Genomic DNA, 25,788 nt, shown 5'->3' with positions numbered 1-25,788 from the left:
CTGAAGGTTTGGAAGCAAAGTGATTCCTGGGCTGCACCCACAACTGGGCCATGCAAATGACCAAACCCAGAAGAGCAGGAAAGAATGGAGAGAGGTGACCTTTTCTTATATATTTTTAGCTTCTGATCAAAGTGATCAGTTATGAGAGAAAATCTTTATCACAAAGGCTTTGAGCTCATGTGGAGAAAGCCCCAACTAGTGTCCAAAGAGAAATAAAATAGGAGTCTTAGCTGATAGCCTATGAAAAGAAAAAAATTCAAAATTATTACCCACATCACTTACCATATCTCTGTAGTTAATGGAAAAGCACATCATCCGTGAGCTTTGGGGAAAGAGGTTTACTAGATAAGATCGTTTGAAAAAATCTCACATAGGGAACTATTGACCATGTCATTTGTTTTCCCGTCCTCTCTGACTGTGACTGTAAACTTTGCTTGCTTGATAAGAATCCTTCATGTGAAGAAGCCATAGATAACACCCTCATGGGTCCCTGGCTCACACTCAAATAATAAATCATGTTAAGATAAGGAAGTCATTTGCTTCTTTAAAGTTGAAAAAGAAGATGTGATTTAAAATGTCATTCGGTGGATACATGAGAAGGTTTCCTATAATCAGTTACGCAAAATAAACCATATTATTTACCCACTGTCTGCAGAAAGACAATCTAACAGATGTTCAAGACGGTGAAGGAAAAGCTGGAACCATCACGAACACAGAAGAGCTTCCAAATAATATGTGTTGTACTGATTTTGGAGTGACGGGTAAGAGACGTATGTTTACATGTCACTTCTATGTTTATATGTCTCTCACTTTTTCACTAGCCTGGTATTGCTTTTATGGGACAGATTTTTTTTCCATGTAATGTAGAAGCTAATGTTGTGAACATTTACTTCAAGTCTAGGAGAGAAATAGGAGGTGTATGCATGATCAGGATTTTGAACTAAAAAGAAGTGACTTGTATGGAGAATAAGTCTCTTTGAAATCCACAACATCACAAAGTGGAAATCACAGGTTAGCTGTGTCCAGGGGAGGCGTAAAGAAGAAAAGGAGAAAGATCTAGACACATTTACAGTCACAGTGATTTTTTTATTGCAGTTTCACCCTAGAATATAAGGAAGGGGGTTTCTTTTATGGGTGCAGTGACCCACAAATACAACCAACATCTCTTTTCCCCTCCCCCTTTCAGTTCGCTTTTCCAAACACCCCTTAGGGCTCTGGCTGAGACTGAGAGAACATTCCAGCTTCCCCTGCACAGGGGCTGAGCTCTGGGAGAATGGACCCAGATCAAGGAGCCAAGGGTGGGCCAAGTCTAGTGGCAGGAAATGGGAGGACGGTTGCACGAAGCAGACAGTGTTCATGTCTCCCTCATGGCCAGGTAAACGCCCATGAGCATCAGGCAGACCACAGCTGGGAGGCCACCCACTCTCCCTCCTACTCTCCCTCAAGAGCACCAGGGTGGGTTCAAGGATTCGAGGCAGGTCTGCCTCTGACACGTCAGTTGAGAGCCCTAAATCCATAAGCTCTGAACTGAGGAGGAGTTTTTCGGGTCACTAGAAGACAATTCCGGGTGACTGAAGAATTCCCCATCCGTGTTATCTGCTGGCCTGTCCTGATAGAAACTCAGGTTAGGCGAACTTGTTCACAAGGCGAGTTTCTGAAGAGGCAAAGACCCCACATCAAGTAGATGAGTCTCCTTTGCGCCAATCCCTGCTCAGGTCACACGACATTAAGGCACTCCTGGTTTCCAGGCGGTAGGGCAAGAAGCAGAGACTCACCTACCGGCCACTGAGGGTGGACGGTGCGACAGCCATGCGGGCAGCACCAGACGGGAGGTCAGTGGTTATGCTCCTGGAAGCAAGACACTTCTCAGCATGAGCAGGGGGGAGTGAACAGGGAACGCACACGGTCCCCCGTCGTGATTCTGAGTCCCACACTTTGTGGGGGAGCACCTTTCTCTCCCTGCTCCCTGCCCCTCCTCTCCCGCCTTCTTGCCCCCTCACCAATCCAGAGCCCAGGAACATTTGTGAGTGTGTGTGTTGGTGAGATGTGGACGTCTGGGAGGAGGGGAACCGTCAGAACCACATGAGGCGAAGGAAAAGGGGGTTTCTATTCTGGCTTCTTCTTTTCAACCTGGAAGAGAGGAAGTGAGGTAGTTTCATTCTTTGATTACTACCAAGCAGCTTCTCCAAGGGTAACTGTTCTCTCCCCTTCCATGAATGTAAGCACTTTGCATCTCCCTTACTTACTGTATTGCCGGGCAGATAGGAGTGTTCAGTGAGATAGGTTTGATGAATGAATGAACGCCCAAATAAAGAGGACAAACTGAGCTTATATATATATAAAGTCTCATCCTCCCATAGCTAAAGAGCACCCAAGTGGGGCATGGCTGTCCAGCCCAGGCCGAAGACCCAGGAAAGCAGCTAGGCCAAGAAGGACCCCAAAGCTCAGGGCCTGGTCCCAGGGAAGCCCATCTCATTCTGCCTCTCCATGGACTTACAGAGTCACAGGTTTACCCTTTCTGGTCTTACTGAAAGGAGGTAACACAGCATGAACATTTTCATGTTATCAGTTCTCAGAGAACAGAATTTGACGAGCCAAGAAAGTGAATGAAGGGTTTAAAAATACACTCTGGTCTCCACATTAGACACAGGAAACCGAGCCACATGAAGGCTGAACGATTACAAGCTACAGCTTCTATCCTGGCAAACGCTGGACTGAAAGATAAATAAAATCAATTGAAGAGCTACTCAAATTATGTCCTAGATCCTAAATGGTAATTAAAGAGACACACAGAACCTCTTCACCCAGGAATGGCCAGTGCTGAATTTCTCTACCAATTTTTCTCCCTGTCTCTGCCAAAAATATTTTTGACCTGAACAGCTGGAAATCAGACTAAATCGTAATAGCGTGGATGGAGCCTTCCCTCCTCGTGAAGTTCTTTCCTTTTATACTCAGGGTTCTCTTCTTCTGGATGATACAATCAGGATTTCTTCTTCAAAATGAATCCGGGATGTCTTTGGGGTGGGGCGTGAGGGGTGGTGGCACCAGCATGTAGTTCTAGGAGTAATCATTGAGTGACTTTTCCTCTACCCCATGGGCCCCTCCAGGCTCCGATTCCAGGCTCGACTGCGTCTCATTCACCTGTGTTCCCGGAGCCCATCTCAGGGCCAGGGACGTGTTCAGCAACAAACAACTGTTCCTTTGGTGCTGTCTCCACTGACTCCGTTTCCTCTGTTGAGTTGGGCTCTTGCTTCAGGGGTTCCATCTTCCTCTTGCTCCAGGGGTTCCATCTTCTTCCACCCCTTGCAAACTTCACCTGTGCTGTGTTTCATACTCTGAGAGTGGAGCCTGCTCTCAAGACTAATTCCATAGGTTAAAGTGCTGTTGAGAAGGCCTGGAGAGCTGCATTCTAGAAAAATGGAATTGTGTACGGTAAGGAATGGAGATGAAGCATTGGAAAAAGAGAAGAACAGTTATTAGGCGACCACATTAACCTAAATGTGCAGTGATGAGGCCATCGGCTCACGTGACTGTAGTGGACTGGGTGATCTTCACCGCAGTCAAGAAAACTGAGGTGGGTGGGTGCAGCAGATAAGCAGGACTACTTGTAGGGGAACATTATTCCTCTCATCATCCACCATCCATTCAAGGCCCGTCTCCGCTGCTTCTTCTTCCACCCTCCGTTATTCTGCCTGGTGAGAGGGTGAAAGGAACAGAAGAACCTCCAAAGAACATGAGTCAGGAAGGTGACTGCCTTTGGCTGATGCCAGAATCTTTGGGGAATGAAGCCAGCCTCTGCTAGGTAGAAACCTGAACCTTGCTCGAAAAATTTGCTCCCTTGGTAATGTGTCTTAAGCAGCCGCCACAAGACTTGCACTTGGCTAATCAGTCACCCATTTCAAAGAGAGGAAGCGGGAGTTTCAGGCATCGTTTTCTGGCAAAGGGGACAGAGTGGAAGAAAGACCACCGTTTCCGAGGCCACAGGGCCTCCAAGCTGGGAGCACTCCCAGTTTGCATCTCCAGGGAGCCTATGTGTTCCCTAATACCTATTATAGAGAAGCTCCCTTTCTGCTCCACCTACCTAGGATGGATTTCATTCTTGCAACCCTGGTTAGTGCAAGAGGATACCGAAAGGATTTGGTGAGGGTGATCCTGCTGGTTCCCAGACAAGACAGCAAGCACTTAAAGGGCCCCGTTTCATCTTCTTGACTACCCCTGCCCTCCTTAGACTGTATACAGGCATTACATAAGTAGCGAAGATGACACAGGCTGATTGAGAATCCTCTGGAAGTTATAAAAGACCCTCTGGTTTTTAGAGCGAGATTGGGCACAACTCACACAAACTCTCAGTGGCCCCCAGAGCTCTCAGCTGGCCAGGTAGTCTTTAGAGGAAGTCATCTGATTTCCTGGAAGCCCGCTTTCTCTCTCTGTAAATTGGAAGCTCAAGGGAATATCTAACAGGACCCAGCGATGAAACGCACAGGCTCTCGGAAAGGGCACTGTTTCAGACCGGGAACGGCTCAGGAAGCCAGAGAGGCATAATCTCTCCCACAGAAACAGAACTGTCTCTAAGGGTTGCTCTGACTGTATAAATTAGAGAAAGAATTTAGCATGAAGGATGTTTAAATTGGATCCTTTATTTGCCTGAGCAAATGCCTTGTGCATCTTTTAGTTTCATTTCCTGTTTTGTTTATCTTCAGTAGGAAAGAAAATAAGACAGCACAGTCTCCAGCAGGGCCGAGGCAAGAAATGCTCATATTAAACATCCCATTTGCCTGCCTGGCCCGTCGGTGACCCCCATCCTGGGCAATGTTCTCCGCCTCCAGGGACGCCAAGGTAGAGGGGTACAGCAGATAGGCAGGACTGCTTGCAGGGGGCCGTTGTCTTCCCTCATGGTCCACCATCCATCCCAGGGCTGTCTCCCTTGCTTCTTACCTGACCCTCTTTTGCTCTGCTTGGCAAGAAGGTGCTAAGGGACTGGGAGAAGAATCTCTAAGGAACATGGGTCAGGAAGGTGACTGCAGTGTTGGCCAGACCAGGCATTGACTTTGTTAGTCGCAGAGGGAGAGACCTTGAATGTGCTGTGAAGACAAGTAGGCCCAAGTGGATTTTGGGAGATGTAACCGGGGTGGAGGGGGACGAGGGGATTCAATGGCAGAGGCTTACGTGTCAAAATAGAGAGGAACCGAGAAACCGCAGCGTGCAGGGCTTCCCAAGCGACCTCCTTGGCCTTTAGTCTTGTCCTTTTAAACAGCGAACACAAGGCACATATCGCTGCTTTAGAAACCTCTCGCAGCGATCTGGCCATTTCACATCAAATTACCTGCCTGCAGAAAGGATTTATTCAGAGTAAACTGTGAAGGGGGAAAGTACCTGTCATTTAAATCTATAGTGTACTCATTTTGATACCCTGATATTACTTCTGAAACCCTTAAAGTTCAGTGACGTCATTAAAGAGGAAATTTAATGAGTTGGTGTTGGATTTTCAGTCACTGAAATGTCTATTCGGGTGACCTTAGCTCTTCTTTGGCACCAGTTTAATAGCCATTTATATGGCTTTACTATTCAAAATATTTCCTGAACACCGTCTGATTTCTTAACATTCCTGTGTGTTAGTTTTTCTGACTTTCCCACTTTACAGATGAGGTCACTGAGGCTTGAAGAAAGAAAAGCTGACGCTTGCTTTTGACCCTAAATCCTAACTCTTCTCGCCATGCTTCCAAATCCTAAACAATGGTGACTCGGGTGCCCTTCATGCCAGCTTCAGCCTCCTGATGGGGTTAAGGCCAGTGTCATTGATTGTTCTTATGGTGAAGACATGGATGGGACCCTTGCAGTGAGAAAGAACAAAGTGCATTAAAATGACAACTATGTTGCATCTGTGCTGTCAACTGCTATTGCAATGCTTAAGGCTGACCTGAAGGAAGCTTGTCGGGTAAGCAGAGCTCTGTCCACTGTGTGGAAAAGCACCTTTCAAGGAGCCCAGGCCTGATCCCAGCTCCTTGCTCTGAGCACAGTGCTAAGCCCAGTGGGATTCCCAGGGCCTCCTGGAGGAAATAGTCATGATTTTCCTCCAGAGTCTTTTCCCTGTGCGAACAGACAGAACTCCAGGACATTCTCTGCAACCAGCTAGTCCACATCTTTTGTATAAACCCAGAGGGATATTTCAAAAAGCAGATCAAGGTGGACTCTGCTACCACAGCAGAAATGGCTCACGGTGGAGACCCTGGCAGGTCCCCAGCCCTGCAGCATCAGCAGAGATGAGGCTTTGACCTGGAGTGGGTGTCTTCACCCTGGTTGCTGTGCGTATTGACACTGCAAATAATCCTGTGAAGTGGGTTTGTCTCCAAATTCATCCCTGGCTTTTCTGGGACAGATCTGAGGGGAAATTGAGCTGTGACTGATGGAAAATGCAATGGCTGTGAGTCAAGATGTGTCAGGTAGCGCTCCCTGTGGTAACGCTAGCCTAAATCTGTCCAAACAGGCTTGCTCTTGTTTTGCCACTGGGGGTAGGTTGACTTTTCTTTAAATAAAGAGTACAGAATTTGCATAGAACTCTCTTGGGTTTGCTTTGCTCTCCCTCCTCCTTTCTCTCCCCCCTTCCCTCCTTCCCTCCTGCCTTCCTATCTTCCTCTTTCTCCGGCATTCCTGCTTTCCTTTCCTCCTTCTCTCTTATTCTCTCTCCCTCTGTTCTCCTCCCTCTCTCTGTCCTTTACTTCTTTTCTTTTTTCCTTCCTTCCATCTTCTTTCTCTTCTTTCTGTCCTTTCTTTGGCCACAATGGCTAATATATAAAAGTTCTGTTAAAGTCTCCTTCCAAGAAAACAGAGAGGAACCAAGATCTGTTTTCCTAAAACCAAGATAGTGACTCATTACATTAATGGATTTATATCATTAAGCATTTCTCTCGGAGGGCATTGTGGGATAAATCCGACACCTAGAAGTTGCTTTTGGCTAGGGTAGAGGTGGCAGGAAGATCGCCGGGCCAGCCTTCAGAGGCAGAAGCTGCCAGTGCAGGGATGGAGTTAGACCTGGTGGCCAGGCCCAGGGCACACTCTCCACTGGGAACGATCTTCTGGATCTGCTGGTGCTTTCTCGAGGTTATAGCAGGTGATGATGCTGGAGTCCAGCTCTCAGACAAAAGAGCTGATGGGAGCTGTGGGTCAGAGAGCTTGCTAATGGTTAATTAAATCTCCGTGGGATGGTGGCATTTGGAGGATGGATTCACATTTTGCCATGAGTAATTGGTACGTTTATCATCTTGAATGCCAGGCACTGACGGCCCCTTCCTTAACCTGTCTGAGAAGGTCCTGTTTAGAATGTGTCCAACAGGATTTCTTTCTGACGCATTAGAGGAAAGAGTTATGTTTTTTCCACCTGAAATTACAATGATTGCATAACAGTTTACAGTGTGCAAAGATCTTTTTCACTTATTTTGTCTTAATAAATCTTAAAAATAATCCTGTGAAGTGGGTTTTATCTCCTCTTTTTCATATCCCACACAATCTAGAGGCTAAAAATAAGAAAAGCAGTGACATTAGTGACAAATCAGATTTTTCTGGTTTCACCTCCATCTATTGCCCTAGGACTTCCAATATTTTCCTGATGCTGTTCCTTGACTTAAAAGCTACTCCTCAACTTAAAATCCACTTCCAGGCGGGGCTCAGTGTCTCAGCCTATAATCTCAGCACTTTGGGAGGCTGAGGCGAATAATAGTGCTTGAGCCTGTGGGTTCAAGACCAGCCTGGGCAACTTGGTGAGACCTCGTCTCTACAATTAAAAAAAAAATTAGCCAGGCAAGATAGCGCACACCTGTAGTCCAACTACTTGGAAGGCTGAGGCAGAAGGATCACTGGAGCCCACAGGTAGATGCTGGGGTAGCCGTGAGCATGCCACTGTGTTCCAGCCTGGGCAGCAGAGTGAGACTCCAACTCAAAAAAAAAAATCCAAACCCAGCATCCCAATCACACAGTGGATAATGGGAGGAATTAACATTCATATTCCATTCCACCTTACTTTTTGTGTGGTTTCCTGCATGGCAAAGCTGGAGAGCTTTTTTGAAAATACTGGTACAGCCTCTGTGGAAAACAGTGTGATGATTCCTAAAAGTTCTAAAAATTGACCCTCCATATGACCCTGCAATCCCCCTACAGGGAATATACCCAGAAGAACTCAAAATACTCTATTAAAAAATACCTGCACACATATGTTTATCACAGCGTTGTTCACAAGAACAAGAACATGGAACCAACCGTGCTGCCCATCAAAAGAGGATTGGAGAAATAAAAGTGATACATACACACAATGGAATATTACGTAGCCATAAAAACAAAACCATGAGCTTCGCAGTCACCTGGAAGGACTTAGAGTCTATAATACTGAGTGATCTTTCACAGAAACAAAGACCTGAGTATCACATGTTCTCACTCATAAGAGGACCTTGAACAACTATCGTAGTATTATAAGAAAAGAATTGACAGTAGTGGGAAATGGCGGGGGTGTGGGGAGGCGGGGAGGTGGGATTGGCAGTCGTGGGAATCTGCCTGGGGAAGGTGGGGGCACACCTCATCAACCAGGGTATCTGCACAATGAATATTTGTATACCTAACCCTGAATTGTACCCCACAATTTTAAAATAAAAAATATAAAAATAAAACAATAAAAATATATCTTGTAAGACTCTCTTGCAGCTAGAATTCTGGATGATTTGTTTACGATGAACCTGCCTTATTTGGAAGATGGAAGTGTGACGAGGGCTGCCTGCCTCTGGCTTCAGCTGTCGCTCCTGGAAGCATAGTCCTGGTGACACTAGGCTGCCTGACCCAGCGTCCAGGGTCCAGTCGCTGGCCGTGGTGGTGTCTTTGCCTCGCTGGACAGCAGCCTGGCCGTGCATTCCTGAGCTCTATCACTCCTGTGCTGGCCTCTTGATCCCCACCTCCTTAGCAGAGGCAGACTACTCTCCAGTGAGCCAATTTGGCATTGCTCTAGGAGTTATCGCACTCTTTGGCTCTCCCAGGGATTCTGAAAATTCCTCATTCCTGGTATTGAATCATATTTTTGCAGAAAACCTGAACCCCAATGGATACACGCCCCTCTCCTCAGTGCTGCCATGTTTGGAAGTCCCCATGGGTACGTCCTATCAGCCTGCAGTCACAGCCACTCACCTCCCAGGTGACGGTGGCCATGCCGCACAAGCTTTCTTCTGCCCCAGACCCTCTGAGTGACCCCGACAGATACCCATGAAAACCCTTGCTGCTTTTGCGGCTGTTGAAAGCTGAAACCCTTCAAAGGTCTCCAGCCAAAGGTATGTTCAGCTGCTACTCACCTACAAGGACCATCTGTCCTTTGGCACCCTCAATCCAGCAGGGTAGTGGTAGCTTCTGGTAAAATGGGAGAGAACCTCTACTCTCCTCCAGTTTTGCTTCGCTATCCCAGTGACTCTCAGAGACTAGTATTATTGCGTAAATATATTCTTCAGTTTGACTTGGTCCTTCCTACTCTCTGGTTCTTGACCCCAAATTCACTCATTCAATAACTATCTCCACAAGGATTTGCTGGGCACCTAACATAGGGTGTGCGTGGGTGACGCCTGAATTCACCTGTGTATTCTCACAATTGAGAGAAATGTGTGACCCTTCAGGACCTCTCTCTGGGCATGAACGGGTCCCTTCATCTGTGCACGCAAGCACTCGTCTGCAGGATGGGTCTGGGTGAATGCAACTAATACCATTTGGACTTTGGCCGGGAGGACAGCATGGAGAATGAGAGGCAACTGGGAAGGTTTCTATATGGATTCCTGGTTCTTACCGGAGTGACCTCCCCAAGGTCACGGTCACTTGTCCACACTGTCGTCAAGTGGATCCCAAGAAGGGTGGTATAGCTAAGTCTAGTCCGCTTGACTTAGGAAGCGATTGCTTTGCTGACTCCTCTCAATAGTGCAGTCCCAAACCTTTTTTTTGGGGGGGGGGCATGACTTTTTCTGGAATCCATTATTTACTCTATCATTAGAAGATGAAAAAAATATACCCAGTGCACTCATGACAATGTTTATTTCCTTAAATTTTTTTCTTTAAAGACCCTCAGTATTGTAGTTAAAATATTGTCTGTTTCACCCTTTGAAAATGTTTTCTTTGATTTGTTTTAGATATAATTATTAAGACAAAGGATTATAAAACCCAAAGAAGAAAAATGGCATCTTAAATCTTTAATGGACTAAAATTTAAATTTACTTAAATTGTTTCCAGAGTCAGTGCCCTGCTCTGCTATAAACAGCAAGAAAAAAATATATATTTAAAAGAAAAGCTTGTCTGAAAATATCATTTGGGAGAAAGTTTCCTTCAGCAATATATCCAAGGGTCTTTTTATGATAGAAAAGGAAAGAGAAAGATCTTTGGAACTTCTGAGAGGGAAAAATGATGTTTTTAATAAAAGAGCAATTCAAAGGATATTTGCCTATTTGTTTGCTCGGTTTCAAAAGATGTCCTGTAGTGCTGAAACCATGAGGAAAGCAATGCGATGCTTCCTAAAGTTTTTGGGAAAGGCGGGTAGGAGTTTTGAAATAGAAGCAGGAGATTCACAGAGAGGATAAGGGGTAGCACTGGAATTGGTTGTTGGCCCCATGTGCCCACTGGGACCTAGAAACTGGGAGGGATGGTTGTTAAAATGGCAAAATGTTTCCCTGAAAAGAACCAACTTTGAGACAAAGGAATTATTTACCGTTTAAAGGTGCACGTCTTCAGGAAATTTTATTAGGGTGTGAATGTGAGGGTCTCTCTCTCTCTTTTTCTCTCTTAGCTTTTAGGATTTTCTTTTTACCCTTACGTTCCAAACTTTTACAAAAATGTGTCTCGATGTGGATTTTCAAAAAATTCATTTTGTACCGGATGTGGTGGCTCACGCCTATAATCCCAGCATTTTAGGAGGCCAAGGTGAGAGGACTGCCTGAGCCCAGGGGTTCGAGACCAGCTTGAGCAACTTGGCGAGACCTCATCTCTACAATAAATAAAAAAATTAGCTGGGCATGGTAGTGTGTGCCTTAATTCCAACTACTTGGAAAGTTGAGGTGGAAAGATTACCTGAGCTCAGCAGGTCGAGTCTGTGGTGGCCATGAATGTGCCACTGCACTCCAGCCCGGGCAACACAGTGAGACTTCAACTCAAAAAAAAAAAAAATTCTTTTTGCTTGACACTTCGCGAGATTCTTTTCTTCTATTTAAGGACACAGTTCTCTTTCTTTTTTTCTGGAAAATTCTTACTTTTCAAACATTGTCCCTTGAGCATCCTCTTTATTTTCCATGTCTAAAACTCATTGGATAAACATTGAAACTTCTAGATTAATCCTTCCTGCCCTTAACTTCTTTTCATCTATTTTTTTCTCAGTGATCCATTCTGGAAGTTTCCTTCAGTTTGATCTTCCATTTCATAATTCACTCTTGAACTGACCCAGATTAATATTCAACAAATCTACTGAGTTACTCTTTCAAAACTGATATTTTTCAATTCCGAGGTTTCTAATTTTTTTCTACAACCAACAATTCATGCTTCTTGGATGCTGCTTCCTCCTTTATTTCCTTGAGGATATGAAAGTCCTTCTTGAAGACAAAGTTGAGTCCTTGTGGCTGCGGCAGGGCTTTTTTATTTTTATTTTTTTGAGTTGGAGTCTCACTCTGTCGCCCAGACTGGAGTGCAGCGGCCGCTCCCGGCCACCGCGGCCTCGACCTGCTGGGCTCTGGCGATCCTTCCGCCTCAGCCTTTCGAGTAGCTGGAACTGCAGGCACGCGCTACCACGCCCGGCTGATTTTTTGATTTATTGTAGAGATGAGGTCTTGCTGCCCAGGTGGGCCTCGAACCCGTGGGTTCAGGCCATCCACTCACCTCAGCCTCCCAAAGGCTGCGGGATGACAGGCTGAGCCACCGAGCCCGGCTTGCAGGGCTTTTTTGGACGGCTGCTGCTTGCTTATGTGGGACCTAAGGACTCACGGTGGGGTTACGTCATAGTGGCTTCAGCCTGGGTCCTGTGGATACAGGATTCTGGGCTCCCACAGCATGTAAGGAATAATCTCTGCCACAGGGTGCAGTTTTTTGCCAGGTCACAGCCATGGGAGGGCAGCTGAGTTCTGACCCCCAGCCCTCCTCACCCTACCTGGGCTTAGAGACCCCATCCCCTGCCCTACCTGTTTGGCTTGGTTCTGGACCTGGTCTGTGGGAAGGATGTGCTCATGTTCCCACTTACAGCTGTGAGATTCCTTCTGCTTCTGTCTTTTAGAGAGAATGCTCCACATCTTTTTCCTTTTCTTGTTTTTGTACACAGCGATGTGCTTATAAATACATTCGAAATTTAAAGTATTATGTGTTGGGGAAAAAGGAATGTTACAGCCTGAGCTCAGTACAACATCTGGACTCTGATATCTCGAGAAAAATGTCTCGGGAGAGGAGGAGAAGACTCAGGAGCTGTGCTGAACAGTTCCTCTCTTCATCTCTGTAAACGCTCACAGAGGGAAGAACGGGAAGGGGAAATCACTGGAGAGTGGGAGAAGCAGAGTCACCTATGGAGGACTAGGAGGAGGGAGGAGGGACAGCCGCTCGGGGATCAGAGGTGCCAAAGTAGAGTTTCACCATCATTGTATTTAAATCACAATTTTAGTCTATGAATCCTGGGGAAGGAATTTTAGAAAACGCTTAGTCAGAAACATTTTTCTCATGATCACTTCATGTCATAGCATATGTGTATGAACATAAATTCCATAGAATAAAACCACTTCACTAACTACATGGTTAGCAACATGTGGTTAGCATATATTATCTCATCTTTTCTTTCTTTATAATAAAAATCAAATGCAAACAAAGTCATTGAGGGTTTTTGACTGAAGAGAGATGGAAGGCTGTCTTCTAGCCTTCCAGAACGACTTTGGAAACACTGATAAAAATGTGCATCTAATATTGAGGTTAATAACTTTGTCTCAGTGTTGCTGAGTAAGACACTTTTTTTTCCTAACTCAAATGTGTTTGGAGCTAATAATTCCAACCAAAGTTAAGCCCTAAGGAGATAAGTCTGGCTTAATGCCCAGAGAGTCAGTAGACTCAAGATCTTGAATGTTATTCAGGAAAACCAGTCCTAAAACAAGATTTTCTCACTAAAATGCAGATTTAACACAGTTCTAAATGCGCATTTGGCATTTTCAGTAGATATGCTTAAGCAGATAAATACCAGCCCTACTGGGCTGAACCAAATGCATGTCACCAAATGCACGTCCACACAGAAGGTCAGAAGGTGACTTTGGGAATAGGATCTTTACCGATACAATTAGTTAAATTAAAATGAGGCTATCCTGGATTAGAGTGGGCCCTGAATCTAGTGACTTACATACTTATGAGAAGAGGGAGATTTCAGGAGGGGACAGAAGGCCACATGACAATGAAGACAGGATTGGCCACGGATTACCATGGATGACTGGCAAGCACTAGAAACTAGGAAGAGACAATGAAGGCATTTCCTTGCATTCATCCATTTTGCATCGCCATGAACGAATACCCGAGGCTGGGTAATTTATAAAGAAAAGAGGTTTATGTGGCTCATAGTTCTACACGGAGCCAGCATCAGCTTGGCTTCTGGTGAGGCCTCAAGAAGCTTATAATCACGGTAGAAGACAAGGGGAGTCAGCATGAGTGGAAACGAGAGAGAAGAAGGTGCCAGTTTCTTTTAAGCAACCAGCTTTCACATGAACCAACAGTGAGAACACACTCACTACAGAGAGAATGGTACCAAGCCATTCATGAGGGATCTCCCCGTGACTCTATCACCTCCCACTAGGCTCTACCTCCAACATTGTGGATGACATTTTCAACATAAAATGTGGAGGGAACAAACATCCAAAGTATATAACTCTCCTAAAACCTTTAGAGGGAGGGTGGTTCTATTGACACCTTGCTTTCAGACTTCTAGCCTCCGGAACTGTGAGAGAATATACTTCTGGGGTTTTAAGCGCCCAATTTGTGGTATTTGGTTAAAGGCATCCCTAGAAAACTAATACATCACGGGGGGGAAGCAGACACAGAGCCTATGTGACAGTATAAAAACTCACCGTTAACATCAAACACTAAGGAAAGCAAAGGGTTACCTTAGCAAAGGCATGTGATTGTCAGACCCAGCACCTGGAAAGTGTCTACCCACTGGCTCAGAATCTGCTTTTACTGTGGTCTCTCCACTGTTGACTTGTAGGGCCCATGTTAGCTCTTGATAACAGATCTCCACCCGTTGCTTGTAAATCCTGCCTGTCTCTCTCTTGAAAGCCTTTCAGCTCTCCATCTACAGCCACACTCTTTAACTTCAAGAAAGGCAGAATGTGGCCAGGGGCAAGCATTTGAAGCAATGACTCTGATTGTCTTCCTCCAACCGAGGCACGCATGAAGTTACGAAATCAGAAACCCTGCAAGTGAGGCTTAGCTGCCCAGTTCACCAGTTGCGTGTCTCTGTGGAAGTTGTGTGACTACTTACGTCTTATGCCTGGAGCTTATCTTTTTATGTGTGTACTCAACCTACTAAACTGGGAAGAGGATCAAAACAGGAAAGAACAAGAGCTGCGGACAATGTTAGCTTTTAGTGTTTTGTAATAGCTGGCAAAATTTTTCCTATCTAATAGTTGGCCCCAGGATTCTTCTTGGGAAGGAAACCATCTTTACCTGAGACAATTCCTTGGTAAAAAGTTCCCAGATCCCTTTGGACCTGCATGTTGGTTGGTGCTAAGGCTTCTGGCAGGAGAGTTGAGATGCTTTTTAGAGTTCCCAGGCTATGTAGGAGCGAGAGTAGCAAGGGATATGGGGAAGAGAAGGAGGGATACTGCAAGAGTAGCTGAGAAGATGGCACAAATGTCAACGCTATGTGACTTGACTCATTCCCTCCTCTGAAAATATTCTAGAGATTCTAGGGAATTGATGAATCCTTAAAGTGATTATTTGGCTGTTCTTGTGGCCATGGAGACCGAGTTTCCCATTACAGTTGATGTGTTCATTCATGTACCCAACATTTATTAAGCATGTACAGAAGACAGTATCTCCTCCTTGTCCCTACTCCAAGAATATACAGGTATCTTAGGGAGGGTGTTGAAATTCGATTGAATGCAGAATTGTAGGGTTTGTGTTTCTATACTGAGACTTCAGGGAGCAAAACCTCCCTAGCTGATACTCAGTCACACTACATGTTCCTTCTTTCGAAGGCAATATACTGTTGTAGAGGTGGAAAATATCTTCTTTTTGACCTTCCAAATTCATGGCTGCAGCCCTATGGCAAAAGACAGATTAACAAGAGGAAAGCAAACAACTTTATTTAATAGAAGTTTTACATGACACAAGAGCCTTCATAAGGAAATGAAGACACAAAGAAACCATTAAATTTTAGTGTTTTTTGTAGTAGGCTTGACGAAGACTGAGCAAGCAGTCATGGGAAAACTCATGGGAAAATGCGATAGGGCATATGTTATGAGGTAAGTGTAGTAAACTGGAGGAACTTAGCAAGGCCTGTTGGTTCAGATTCTTCTGCATGCCTTCATCATTGTTGATGAGGAGACCCTTTTCTTCCCGGGACAGGGAGGGCACCTTTCATTAAGGGTGAGAAAATCCTCCCTGGGGTGTTTTTTTTTTTTGAGTTGGAGTCTCACTCTGACACCCAGACCGGAGTGCAGTGGCCACTCCGGGCCACCGCAGCCTCGACCTGCTGGGCTCTGGCGATCCTTCCGCCTCAGCCTTACGAGTAGCTGGAACTCCAGGCACGTGCTACCACGCCCGGCTGATTTTTGATTTATGTAGAGATGAGGTCTCAGCAAGTTGCCCAGGCGGGTCTCGAACCCTCAGGCTCAGGCCATCCACTCACCTCAGCCTCCCAAGGCACGGGATTACAGGCTGAGTCACCGAGCCTGGCTCTCCCTGGGTTTTATAATCTGCTTCGGGAGAGAAGGGTTGGAAAAGTCAAAGAGTCCTTCCGGCATATTCTGTGTCTCAAATTCCTCCAGCTTAAAATAATCACTATACCAAGGTGCTAGAGTTTGGGGTTGCATGTCCAAAACCCCATTACTGTAACTGGAATATAGATTTTGCCTCTTCACTCAAATGAGAGTGACTCTCTCAACAAGAGGTCAAACTCATGAGCAAGGCGATGGTCTACTTGGCTTATAGTGAAAAAAGAATGGAGGCTCACACTGAAAAATTCAGAGATTTCACGTAGAATCATCCAGATTTCAGGCATCTTTTGAAAGATGAGGATATAGGGCAACACTGCCTCAGTCAGCCAGTGTTCGATGGCGTGCCCCTGCAGGGCGACTCCTGCTGTCTCAGCCACCAAGGCTGAGCACAAATTGTCCTTCATCCTCCACCATGAACTACGGTTCTTCTTGCCACAGAGGACACGTCTCAGGATCCCAACTCCACCAAAAGTGAGAAAACAAAAGGTGGACTGGGAAGTTAGGATTTTGAGCAAAATGGGAGAGAGCCTATTTCTCTGAGGAAGTACAGGCTCCTCTTGGATGTTTAATGTGCATACTGACTGCTTGTGATGAGAGGATGAAAACTGGGCCTGCTGTGCTGATAACAATGTCGAGTCGCCTTGCAGGTATAACCGAGCCAAACCCGTAAGCCATGTAGCCCAGGCATGCACAATAGAAAAAGGTTTGACCTCTAACAACACTCAGATCCAGTGATTCCGCCCCTCGAAACCAAGAATACCAGGACATGACCAGAAGGGGACCACTGGAACCCTTTCAGAAACAAGGGATTCGTTGACCCTGAAGATCCAGGGCTACAATCTGCCTCAACGTACTTTACTCTAAATGGACAAACCTGAAGCCTTCCCATCAGATTCTGCCAAACTGACATTCCTAAATCCTTTCCCTTGCCTTTAAATGTCTTAAAACTTACCCTAGATCTCAAACACAGAGACAGAAATGAACTGCATTCCCTGTCTTCTTGCTGGCTAGTCACACACTCAAGGCTTTCCTTTCTCAAAAGCCAGTGCCACGGTATTAGTTTTTATGCACATTGGGGAGTGAGCCCATTTGCTTGATAACAAGACTGGGCGTGGGTTTCTTCTGTGCATGTTGGGGAAACATAAAAATAAAAAATAGGCTGATTTGTTCAGTGGCGGCTTGGCATTCGGAGATCTAGAGTCTTCTTCTGCCTTTCTGAGGGTCTCAGGCAGGTCCCGTATCCTCTCTGAGCTCTAGTTTCTTCCTCTGTAACATGGGGTCAGTCTAACCTGCCGAGGCTCCCCCACACGATGACAATGATGATTAAACAGAAGGAAACTTGGGGAAGTGTGGGAGGAACACCAAGTGTCTGAGTGAAAGGGTGAAAAGCCAACATGGAATGACTCAATTAAATAAGCTTAACTAAAATGCAGCCATTTGGACACTGCCCAGTTCTGTCATGTGGTCTTAGCAAAATTACCTAGCGTGGCCTCTAATCACTAGCCAAGGAAAGAACCAATTTCTCCGAGGTGGCCATTCATAATTGCTTTACAACCCCAGTCCCAGCATGTTTTATATTAATCAGGCTTTATATTCCCAGTGTTTGCCCCCCAGCCACAAGAGACTGAGCTAAGCTAATCTGTTGTGGTCAGCCTTCGGTGACAGCCTACCTGCCCATCTGCCCACCTGCCGGAGTCACGAGATGTGTTGTCCAGGCGTGAGACTTATTATACCAGCACCCGTGGAGGCAGTTGCTGGAGTTTTTTACTAACCCTATTTCCTCATAGAAACCTTAAAAGCCTCCTTATCCCACCCCACAGGGCCACGCTGCTTGCGGTGTTGGCTCTGTTCAGACCCTGCCCTAAATGTGAATAATAATGTGAATAATGTGAATACTCTTTTGCTTTTCCTTGAGATTCTTTGCATCTTTCCTGTGGCACAGCACGCAGACACCCCCGTCAGGTCTGACCTAACATGAAGCATGTGAATTAATATAGGGAAACATCCATCAGACCAATTGCTTGAGTGGTTAATCTGGCTTTCCATGCTGTTTAGGACTATTAACCAACACCATTCGAACGAGCGCTGAGAGCACTGCAGATATGCCCCCCTTTGGTCAGAGCACAGTTGAATGAGCAGAAGCCGACATAAGCATTTCCTTAAAGCCGGAACGTCTCTGAAAGCATCTTTCGGTGGATCCTGTTTGTGCTTCCTAGTTTAAGTCCGAGTCAACGTAAACGCAGAGTGTTATGTGTGTGTGTGTGTGTTAAAAGAAGACTAGAGAGGTTATAGAACAGAGATAAAGGCAGAACTGGAATCACACAGAGCGGTATAAGCACAGGCTGAGTATGGCAGTGTCTGAAGTTGGAAACGAAGTATGGCATCTAACGAGAGAAAAAGAGAGAGAGAGAGACTGGAAATCGTGCTGATATGTTTATAGCAAACGTGAAACTGAGAATTATGTCAGTTTTAAATAGTAAAGGAGCTTAGCAATTATTGTATCCAGCCCTGTCATTTCACAGGTAAGAAAACTGAGGCCTGCAAAGTCTGATTTATTCACACCTGGTATAATAGCTAATTAGAAGCGTAGCTGACATTGGAACCTGGCTCTTCTAAATCCTGGAGGGAAAAGATGTCAGCCTGTGAAATGTCTTAGCTAAACTAAATTGCAGGTTTTGATTGGATGCTCTGGTTAGGGCATTTCTTTCAAGATCTGAATAAGACATACGTTTTATTGCAGCTCAGGATCTCTTGATTAGAAGCCACATGACTAACTAAAGAAGACCAATGAGAGCAGGAAGAGGACTTGAATCTCCAAACCCCAGGAGCGAGAGCTTGAAAAGAAAGAAAAAGAACTAGAAACAAATGAAACAACTAGACAAAAATCATGACAGAGAAAAATCTTAGGAATTTGTACGATTATATAGCTTCTGAAGGAAAAAAAAAAAAGATCTGCATCACCACTGCAGATTAAAATCCCTTGGAGAATAATAATGAGAAAAGAGAAAATTTTTAAAAAACCCTAGACAAAAGAGAAGACTCCCCAGAGACAATGACACCAGAACTTGGGAGCCTGGCAGGCAGCAACAACCAGAGATGACTCAGAGACAGCAAGAGACTGGGAGGAAGAAGACAAAATGAACATCAAAGGGGCCACAGAACCGCAATACCTGGGACTGCAGAGCAGGGAGAGTGGATTCACAGCACCAGGGAAGGCAATTTCTGACAAGGTGCATGCTAATAAGACCAAAATGCAGGCTTAGCGTGGCATCCATTATTCATGACTTGGTTTTTGCAAGAAGTGCCCTCCTGCAGAAAAGAGGACAGAAAGAGAGATGATAAATGCCTCCGCGGTGAGGCCGTTTCCTGCTGTCTCCACCCCAGCGACCCTCTAAGGAGTTCTCTGATTCCCATCTGAGGGAAGAAATGAAAGGAGCCTCCTTGAGAGAGGTCATTTATTTATTTATTTTTAAAAAAAGGAAAACGAAGCCAGGCCTGAGAGGTGTGGAATGACAGTGGGGTCCAACCACACCGGAGTGAGCCAAGGACGGGAACTAGGAACAGCAACATTCATTTGTTTCCCTGTTGTCTTACAGACTGCACCTCATATCACTATAATGAGAAATCACATATAAAAGGAAACCCTGCCAATAAATTTTTCCCTGGAAGGGAATCATGATTCAGGCCAGGCTTTCATTTTTGTTTTGAAGCAAAAACCACACCAGGGTCTGGGTACTTATAATTTCCAGGGTGGCGGAGTGAGTCTTGGACATTTTCAGCAATGAGACTCAAAGACGTGTTAAGAGTTAAGAGGGACACGGCACTTTCTAAGTCTCATGTTCACCCGAGTCTCCTGCTAAGATTGGAACCAGAATTGTCACCAGATAGCCTCAGACCCCCTTGTCTTCTCTTCTCTAGACGAAACCATCAAGTCTTTTGAATTTTTCCCTATAAATGGGGTTTGCTAATACCCCCATGACTTTCATTCTTCTCCGTCAAATTATTTCTAAGTTTAATTCCCAGCTTCACTCAGTGCCAGCTTGAGAAAGGGCAGGCTTCGTCCTGGCAGTCGTCACTTCCCTGGAGGGCACACCAGTCCCCGGTGTTGTTCCCGTGGCCCGGCCTTGCATGAGGAAGACATTAAAAAATGTCTTTCTATTGGCACAGAGCCTCCTCCTTGTGGGTGACTGCCCAGACCCCAGACCCTGGGTCTTGCTCTTTGATTCCAAATGAAGGCATTGGTTGGTGGAATTCTTTTGTCCCTTTTATACAGAGTGCCTTCCTCTCAATCTTTCTGTTTAAATTGATGTATTTTTAAATGATCAGCTTAAGCTCACCCCTTCTTCGCAAACCGGCAAGTTGGAGTGTTCCTCCCTGTGAGACTGCTTCCTGGCAAGTCTGTGTTTATGCACAGGCGAACCCCACAAGGTAATAAACTTATGACTCTGAAGAACTATGTCTATACTACCATCTGTGGGTCTTCTGGTCTTGATTTCTTTGGTGTGGGTGTGGGCATATGTATGCATTCCCTTACAGTTGGTTTGGGATATGATGGCAAATCTGTATTTTTCTAATGCTCCCAGGGAATGCTGATTGCTCACCAGGTTTAATAACCACTGGAGGAACCACCTCCAGCAACATGATTTGTTCCATGCTGGGTTGGTTTGTCTGAATCCGTCCCAACTGAGTGATCAATCATTCCTTCAGTAGTGTTGACTGCGGGTTTTCTGTGTGCCAGGCACGATTATGGAAGCTGAAGGTGGAAACGGAAGCAGTTCCTGGGGTTCTAGTGCTCCATTTTACTCATGCTGAGAATGTCCTCCCCCTGCAGGACTTTTCTGTCATGTGTTCCCTTCCCACCCGTCTTCCCACCTCCATCTCCAGGGCATTGTTCTCAGATCATAGAGAAAGGGAAGATTCTTAATACAAAACTGGTTATCAGAAAAAAGATATTAGTCTGTTTTGCGTTGCAATAAAGGAGTACCCGAGGATGGGTGATTTATAAAGAAAAAAGGCTTATTTGGCTCATGGTTCTTCAAGGTGCCAGAATCTGCTCAGCTTCTGGGAGGCCTCAGGAAGCTTTTACTCAAGGGGAAAGGCAAAGAGAGCCTGCATGTCACATGAAGGGAGAGGGGGCAAGAGGGAACAGAGGCAATGCCAGGTGCTTTTAAACAACGAGTTTTAATAGAGCAAGAACTCAGTTACCAGGGGAAGGGCACCATGTCATTCAAGAGGGATCAGCCTCCATGATCCAAGGCTCTCCCACCAGGCCCCACCTCCAGCACTGAGGCTTGGAGGGGGCAAATACCCAAACTATAGCAAAGTTGACCGAAGGATCCTGTCCATATGCTGACATAGTACACTGGGAACAAAGGATAGCTCAAGGAGGTTAGGGAAGGAGGAACAAGCTGAAGGTGCTAGTTTCCCAAGCAGAAAATTCTCCCGAACTAGAACTTGGTTGTTCTCTTTCTCAGTAATTACAGTAATGAAAAACATTGTCAATATTGTCAATATTAAGCCAAAGACAAACCCATCACCCTCTCTGCATCTTCGAGTGGGGAAATACAGGTTGGAGTTAATGCCAGCAGCTCACAGACGTCCCAGGGAACTGGCCTGCGGGTGCAGAGTGTGTTCCAACATGTGAGATTGTGAAGAGGGAGTGGAAACCCAAACTGGACCCTTGCAAGGGTGTGGCGGCTAGTAGCAGTAAAAATACCGGCTTAAAAGTCAACCTGGGTGGCTAGAAAGGGGTGCGTTTCACCTCTGGGTCCCAACTGGACATGGTCAAAGTCCCCTGTAGCCCCAGACACCACACGGGCACGCCCTCCCTGCCCTGTGGGGCATTATGGGGGCTTCTGGGCCAGGGCAAGGCTGCACCTGGAAAAGACTCTCAAATAAACTTGGAACAGGATTCAAGTAAAATTTCCAGGCCGAGGCGTTTTATTGCCTCTTGAATTTCAACCTGTTTTCCTTCTCCATCAGTTTTGTCTCAATTTACTTAGTCTGAGCTCTGTGCAAGGCATTTTATGACCTTCTAAGACAGTCTTGGAGCAGGTCATTATACACGCCGAGGACCAGACCCGGGGCCTCAGTGTCCCTTAGGGTTTATAAAACATCTTGCTATTTGCGCGCTGTGTCCCTCCAGTTGCATGCCTTTGTCACAGCCCCTGCAGGCCAGCATTGCTCCAGACTCATCTCAGGGCACAAGTTCAGCCGTTCTGAGGCCAAAGGGGAACCGTGCCGCAGCTCCCGCTGTCGGCCAGACCGCAGCATTCTGCATATTCTGGCGACTGCAGGTGTGCTCCCTGGTCACACACTCAGCTTCATGGGGACGCTGGGATAACAGATGCTCTGCTTTCAACATTATTATCCTCGTCTAAACACTCAGCCACACACCGGCCCCAAATTTAAGGGATCACTTATAAACCTCTCATAACAAGATATATTACCTGGCCTAAATGTTGCTTAGACTGTTTTTGCTTTTCCACAAGAATTTTACCAAATTTAAATATAAGCTGATCACTTTAGCTACGTTGATGTAAATTTCCCCTCTCTCTAGTTTTCTGCTTTGGATTCTAAATCCTAGATCATCATTCCAAACATCTAGCTGTTTCCCTGCCACTGTCAGCCAGGCAGGGACGTGAAGTGATGTCTCCTTAGAATAAGCCAAGCATGATGAGAAAGACAGAAATGCTGTGCATATACCTGGATATGTATTTAGATTTAGGCTGTTGATCTGAAGGGCCGGGATCTGCCTGGCATACCTGGATCTGCCCCTGCTAATAAACTGGTAGTTCTTAAGGCTGACATGACATCCCGCCACAGGCTTTGTTAGAGTCTTTGCCCATGCAGTGCCTGACAAAACCACTACCCTTTGTCTTGAGCCAAAGTCGCCACCAGGCCTGTCAGGAGCTCCCCAAGAATGGTCCTGTTGTTGGTGGATCTTATTACTTGTCACAGCTTGGGCATATACCCGCTGACATGTGATCGTTAAGAATGAAATTGGGCCCCCTTAGCCAGCAAGTGGGAACTCGTCCCTAGACGAGCCGTGACCGTTTGATGTCACACAGGCAGCTCCAGGAATTCGTGGTCAGGAGAAAGCTCTCAAACCCTCAAGCCACAGAGGCACTACCTTGCTGGGTTGCTGATGGAGATCAGATGTGATTGCAGTCACATTCTTGCTCAATTAAGTGGCACCTATGCAGTGCCTACTGTGTGATCGACACTGGCATGGTGTGCCACCAGGGAAACCAAAGTGAATGACAAGAGTGTCCACCTGGAGGCCACCTAGTAAGTGCCGAGCACCAGCTAAACACTTTATATATGTCATCTGACTTAATCCTCTCAACATCCTTCACCACAGTTATTGTTATCTACATATTCTAGATGAGGAACCGGATCAGAAGGAGGAAGTGACTTGTCTAAGCTCACTCAGGGAGAAAGTGACAGAGTCTCTAGGCGAACCCATGCTTTCCTGTCCTCAAACCTGTATTTTTCTATTACCTCAGTGTGTTTGCTTCCAACGAGTCCACAGAACAGGGAAAGACACATACATTTTAAGAAAAAAGCTACTCTGAAAGTTCAAGGGGATAAACTCTATAATGGAAGGATGTGGAAGAGAGATATTCAAAATATAAACAGAGTATAGAAGGTACAAAGTCAAGCGCAGAGGAGGAGGGTGGTTCATTGGACTGGGTATATCAGGCAGAGCTGTCCATTGGGGATGGGACTGGATGAGTCTTGATGTATGCCTGTGCCTTGGGAGTGACCACTAAGAGGGACAGGCTCTCCGAGTGCTTGTGGAGGGTACAGATGAGGGTGTGTGCCCATCACCTTCAGTTTTGCCGTGGCTTCCTCTCGCTGTAGATCACGTCTTCTCATTGGTGAACACTGTACTAACAGCCTTCTGGGAAATGTCTTCGCTTTGCTTGGGTTGCATGCCCATGCCGGCCTGCCCTTACCCCAGATCTGAGGGGCGTGGCTTGGCTCCTGACTGGTAGAGCCCTGGCCTGCTCTGACTTGGGTCTTACCTCATCCACCCTCTGCTCATGCTGAAGTGTGTTCTGCTCTTCTCTTGCCACACAAGTCAATTCTTAACACTAAATGCCCAATCGCACCCCAGCACGCCCCTCAGGATGTTGGACTGGGCACAGCAGAGTCAAAAACCTCGTGTCACTTTGGAGGAGGCAAATGACTTCCTGGGTAAGAGCAAGAGCAGTAGGCTGGACACCAAAGACCATGGTCTGGCGCAAGGTCTGCCACTCACTATTTGTGTGACCTTCAGTTTAAATCGCTGGTCTGCTACCCCCTCCAGCTCTCATAGTCTGTGGATCTATTCCAAATGTCCAAAGTATGTTCCAATACCATATTCAACCACCTTTTATCTTTGTCTTGACAAGGTTATATTCAACCCTTAATAAACCAGTTTAGTGATGGTCTGAGGAGTGGGACCCCTAAAAGAGACTAAGAAATCTGATTTGTGAAGCAGAAAGAACCAACAGTAAATTGACAGGAAAATGGAGCCCCCAAGTACGTGCAGTCACAGGGAAACTGAGAATGAGAACATTTTACCAATTGTTTCATGTCATTTCCACTCAGCTTTTCTCAAGTTTCAGAAAGAAATATGGGACCTTGTAGCAGTGGCCCCTTACTGATCTTTGGTGGGCAGTTTCCAAATTCCATTTCAGTCGGTGACCTCTCACTGTGTGACACGCTTGTTGATGTACCATGCAGGCATTTGGTAAGGTTGAATTTGATCTCTTCAAAACTCCAAAATTTCTCATATTAAAAACTAACAATTGGTTGTATTTTTGCAGTCTCTCCCTCCAAGGTATCCAGACACCTTATGGAGGGTAATTTTTTTAAACAGATCTTTTATATTTTCTATAAGAGTGAAACTGAGAGAATAATCCTGATTCCGTTTTGCAGAGTAGAAAACTGAGGCCCAGAGACTGAAGATGACTTGTTTGCCTGTCCTGATAAGGCAACTGCAGTCATCAGACCTCAGACCTCTGAGGTTTCTTCCTTGTGTATCATTGGACACATGATTTTTCAGACAAAGTGTGCAATGCAAGTTGTTCTCTGTTATTGCTCAGTGGAAAATGGAAAGACTAAACCAGGACAGAGAATGTGCACTAAGAAGTGTTGAAGAAGTGAAGAAAAGAAAGGAAAAAAGAAGGAAAGAAAAAAAGAAAGGAAGAAAGGAAGGAAGGAAGGAAAGAGAAAAAAAAGAAAAGGGGGAAGAATTCATCCGAACTCATAAAATTTTTTGAGCAACTCTTGTTAGGATAACATTTCAGTGTTTACTTAAATTGCTGAGAATGACTTGGGACTGAGAAGGGATGAGAAAGGGGACAGTCTGCACTCGATTCAAGAGTCCTATGAAGCTTCGCATTAATTTGGAAGACATTTATGTAAGCGTCTTATTCAGCATCTCCATGGTGTGAGAAAGCTTGAGCTAGAGAATGTCTTCAGTGTCACAGGCTTTTAAATCGTAAGATCCAACCTTTCAAGCCTGTGGTCTTTGGCACTCCGTTGGCGCAATGCCGGTCCCAACAAGGGTGGGAAAGATACACAGGGGAATGCATGGACGATGCACCTCCTGCTGAGAAAATAAGCCCTCTTCTTCTAAAGTAGGCACAAGGGTATGTACAGATACTCAGCCCCTCAGTTTCTGCTGGGCAAAATCCCTGGCCAGGTCCATCTGTCAAAGGTCAAGGCCAGCCTTCACATCCCTGTGACTGACCCTGTCCACTTGACTGATGGAAAATGACTGTGCAAAGTGGGGCCTGAGGTCATGAAATGTGCAAAGTTTGCCTCCAAATCCCCTCTGCAGAAT

Source organism: Carlito syrichta, unplaced genomic scaffold, assembly GCF_000164805.1.
Source record: "Carlito syrichta isolate Samal-C Ts95f unplaced genomic scaffold, Tarsius_syrichta-2.0.1 Scaffold308849, whole genome shotgun sequence".
NCBI classification, from domain to species: Eukaryota; Metazoa; Chordata; class Mammalia; order Primates; family Tarsiidae; genus Carlito; species Carlito syrichta.
Note: the sequence above shows the minus strand (reverse complement) of the source record.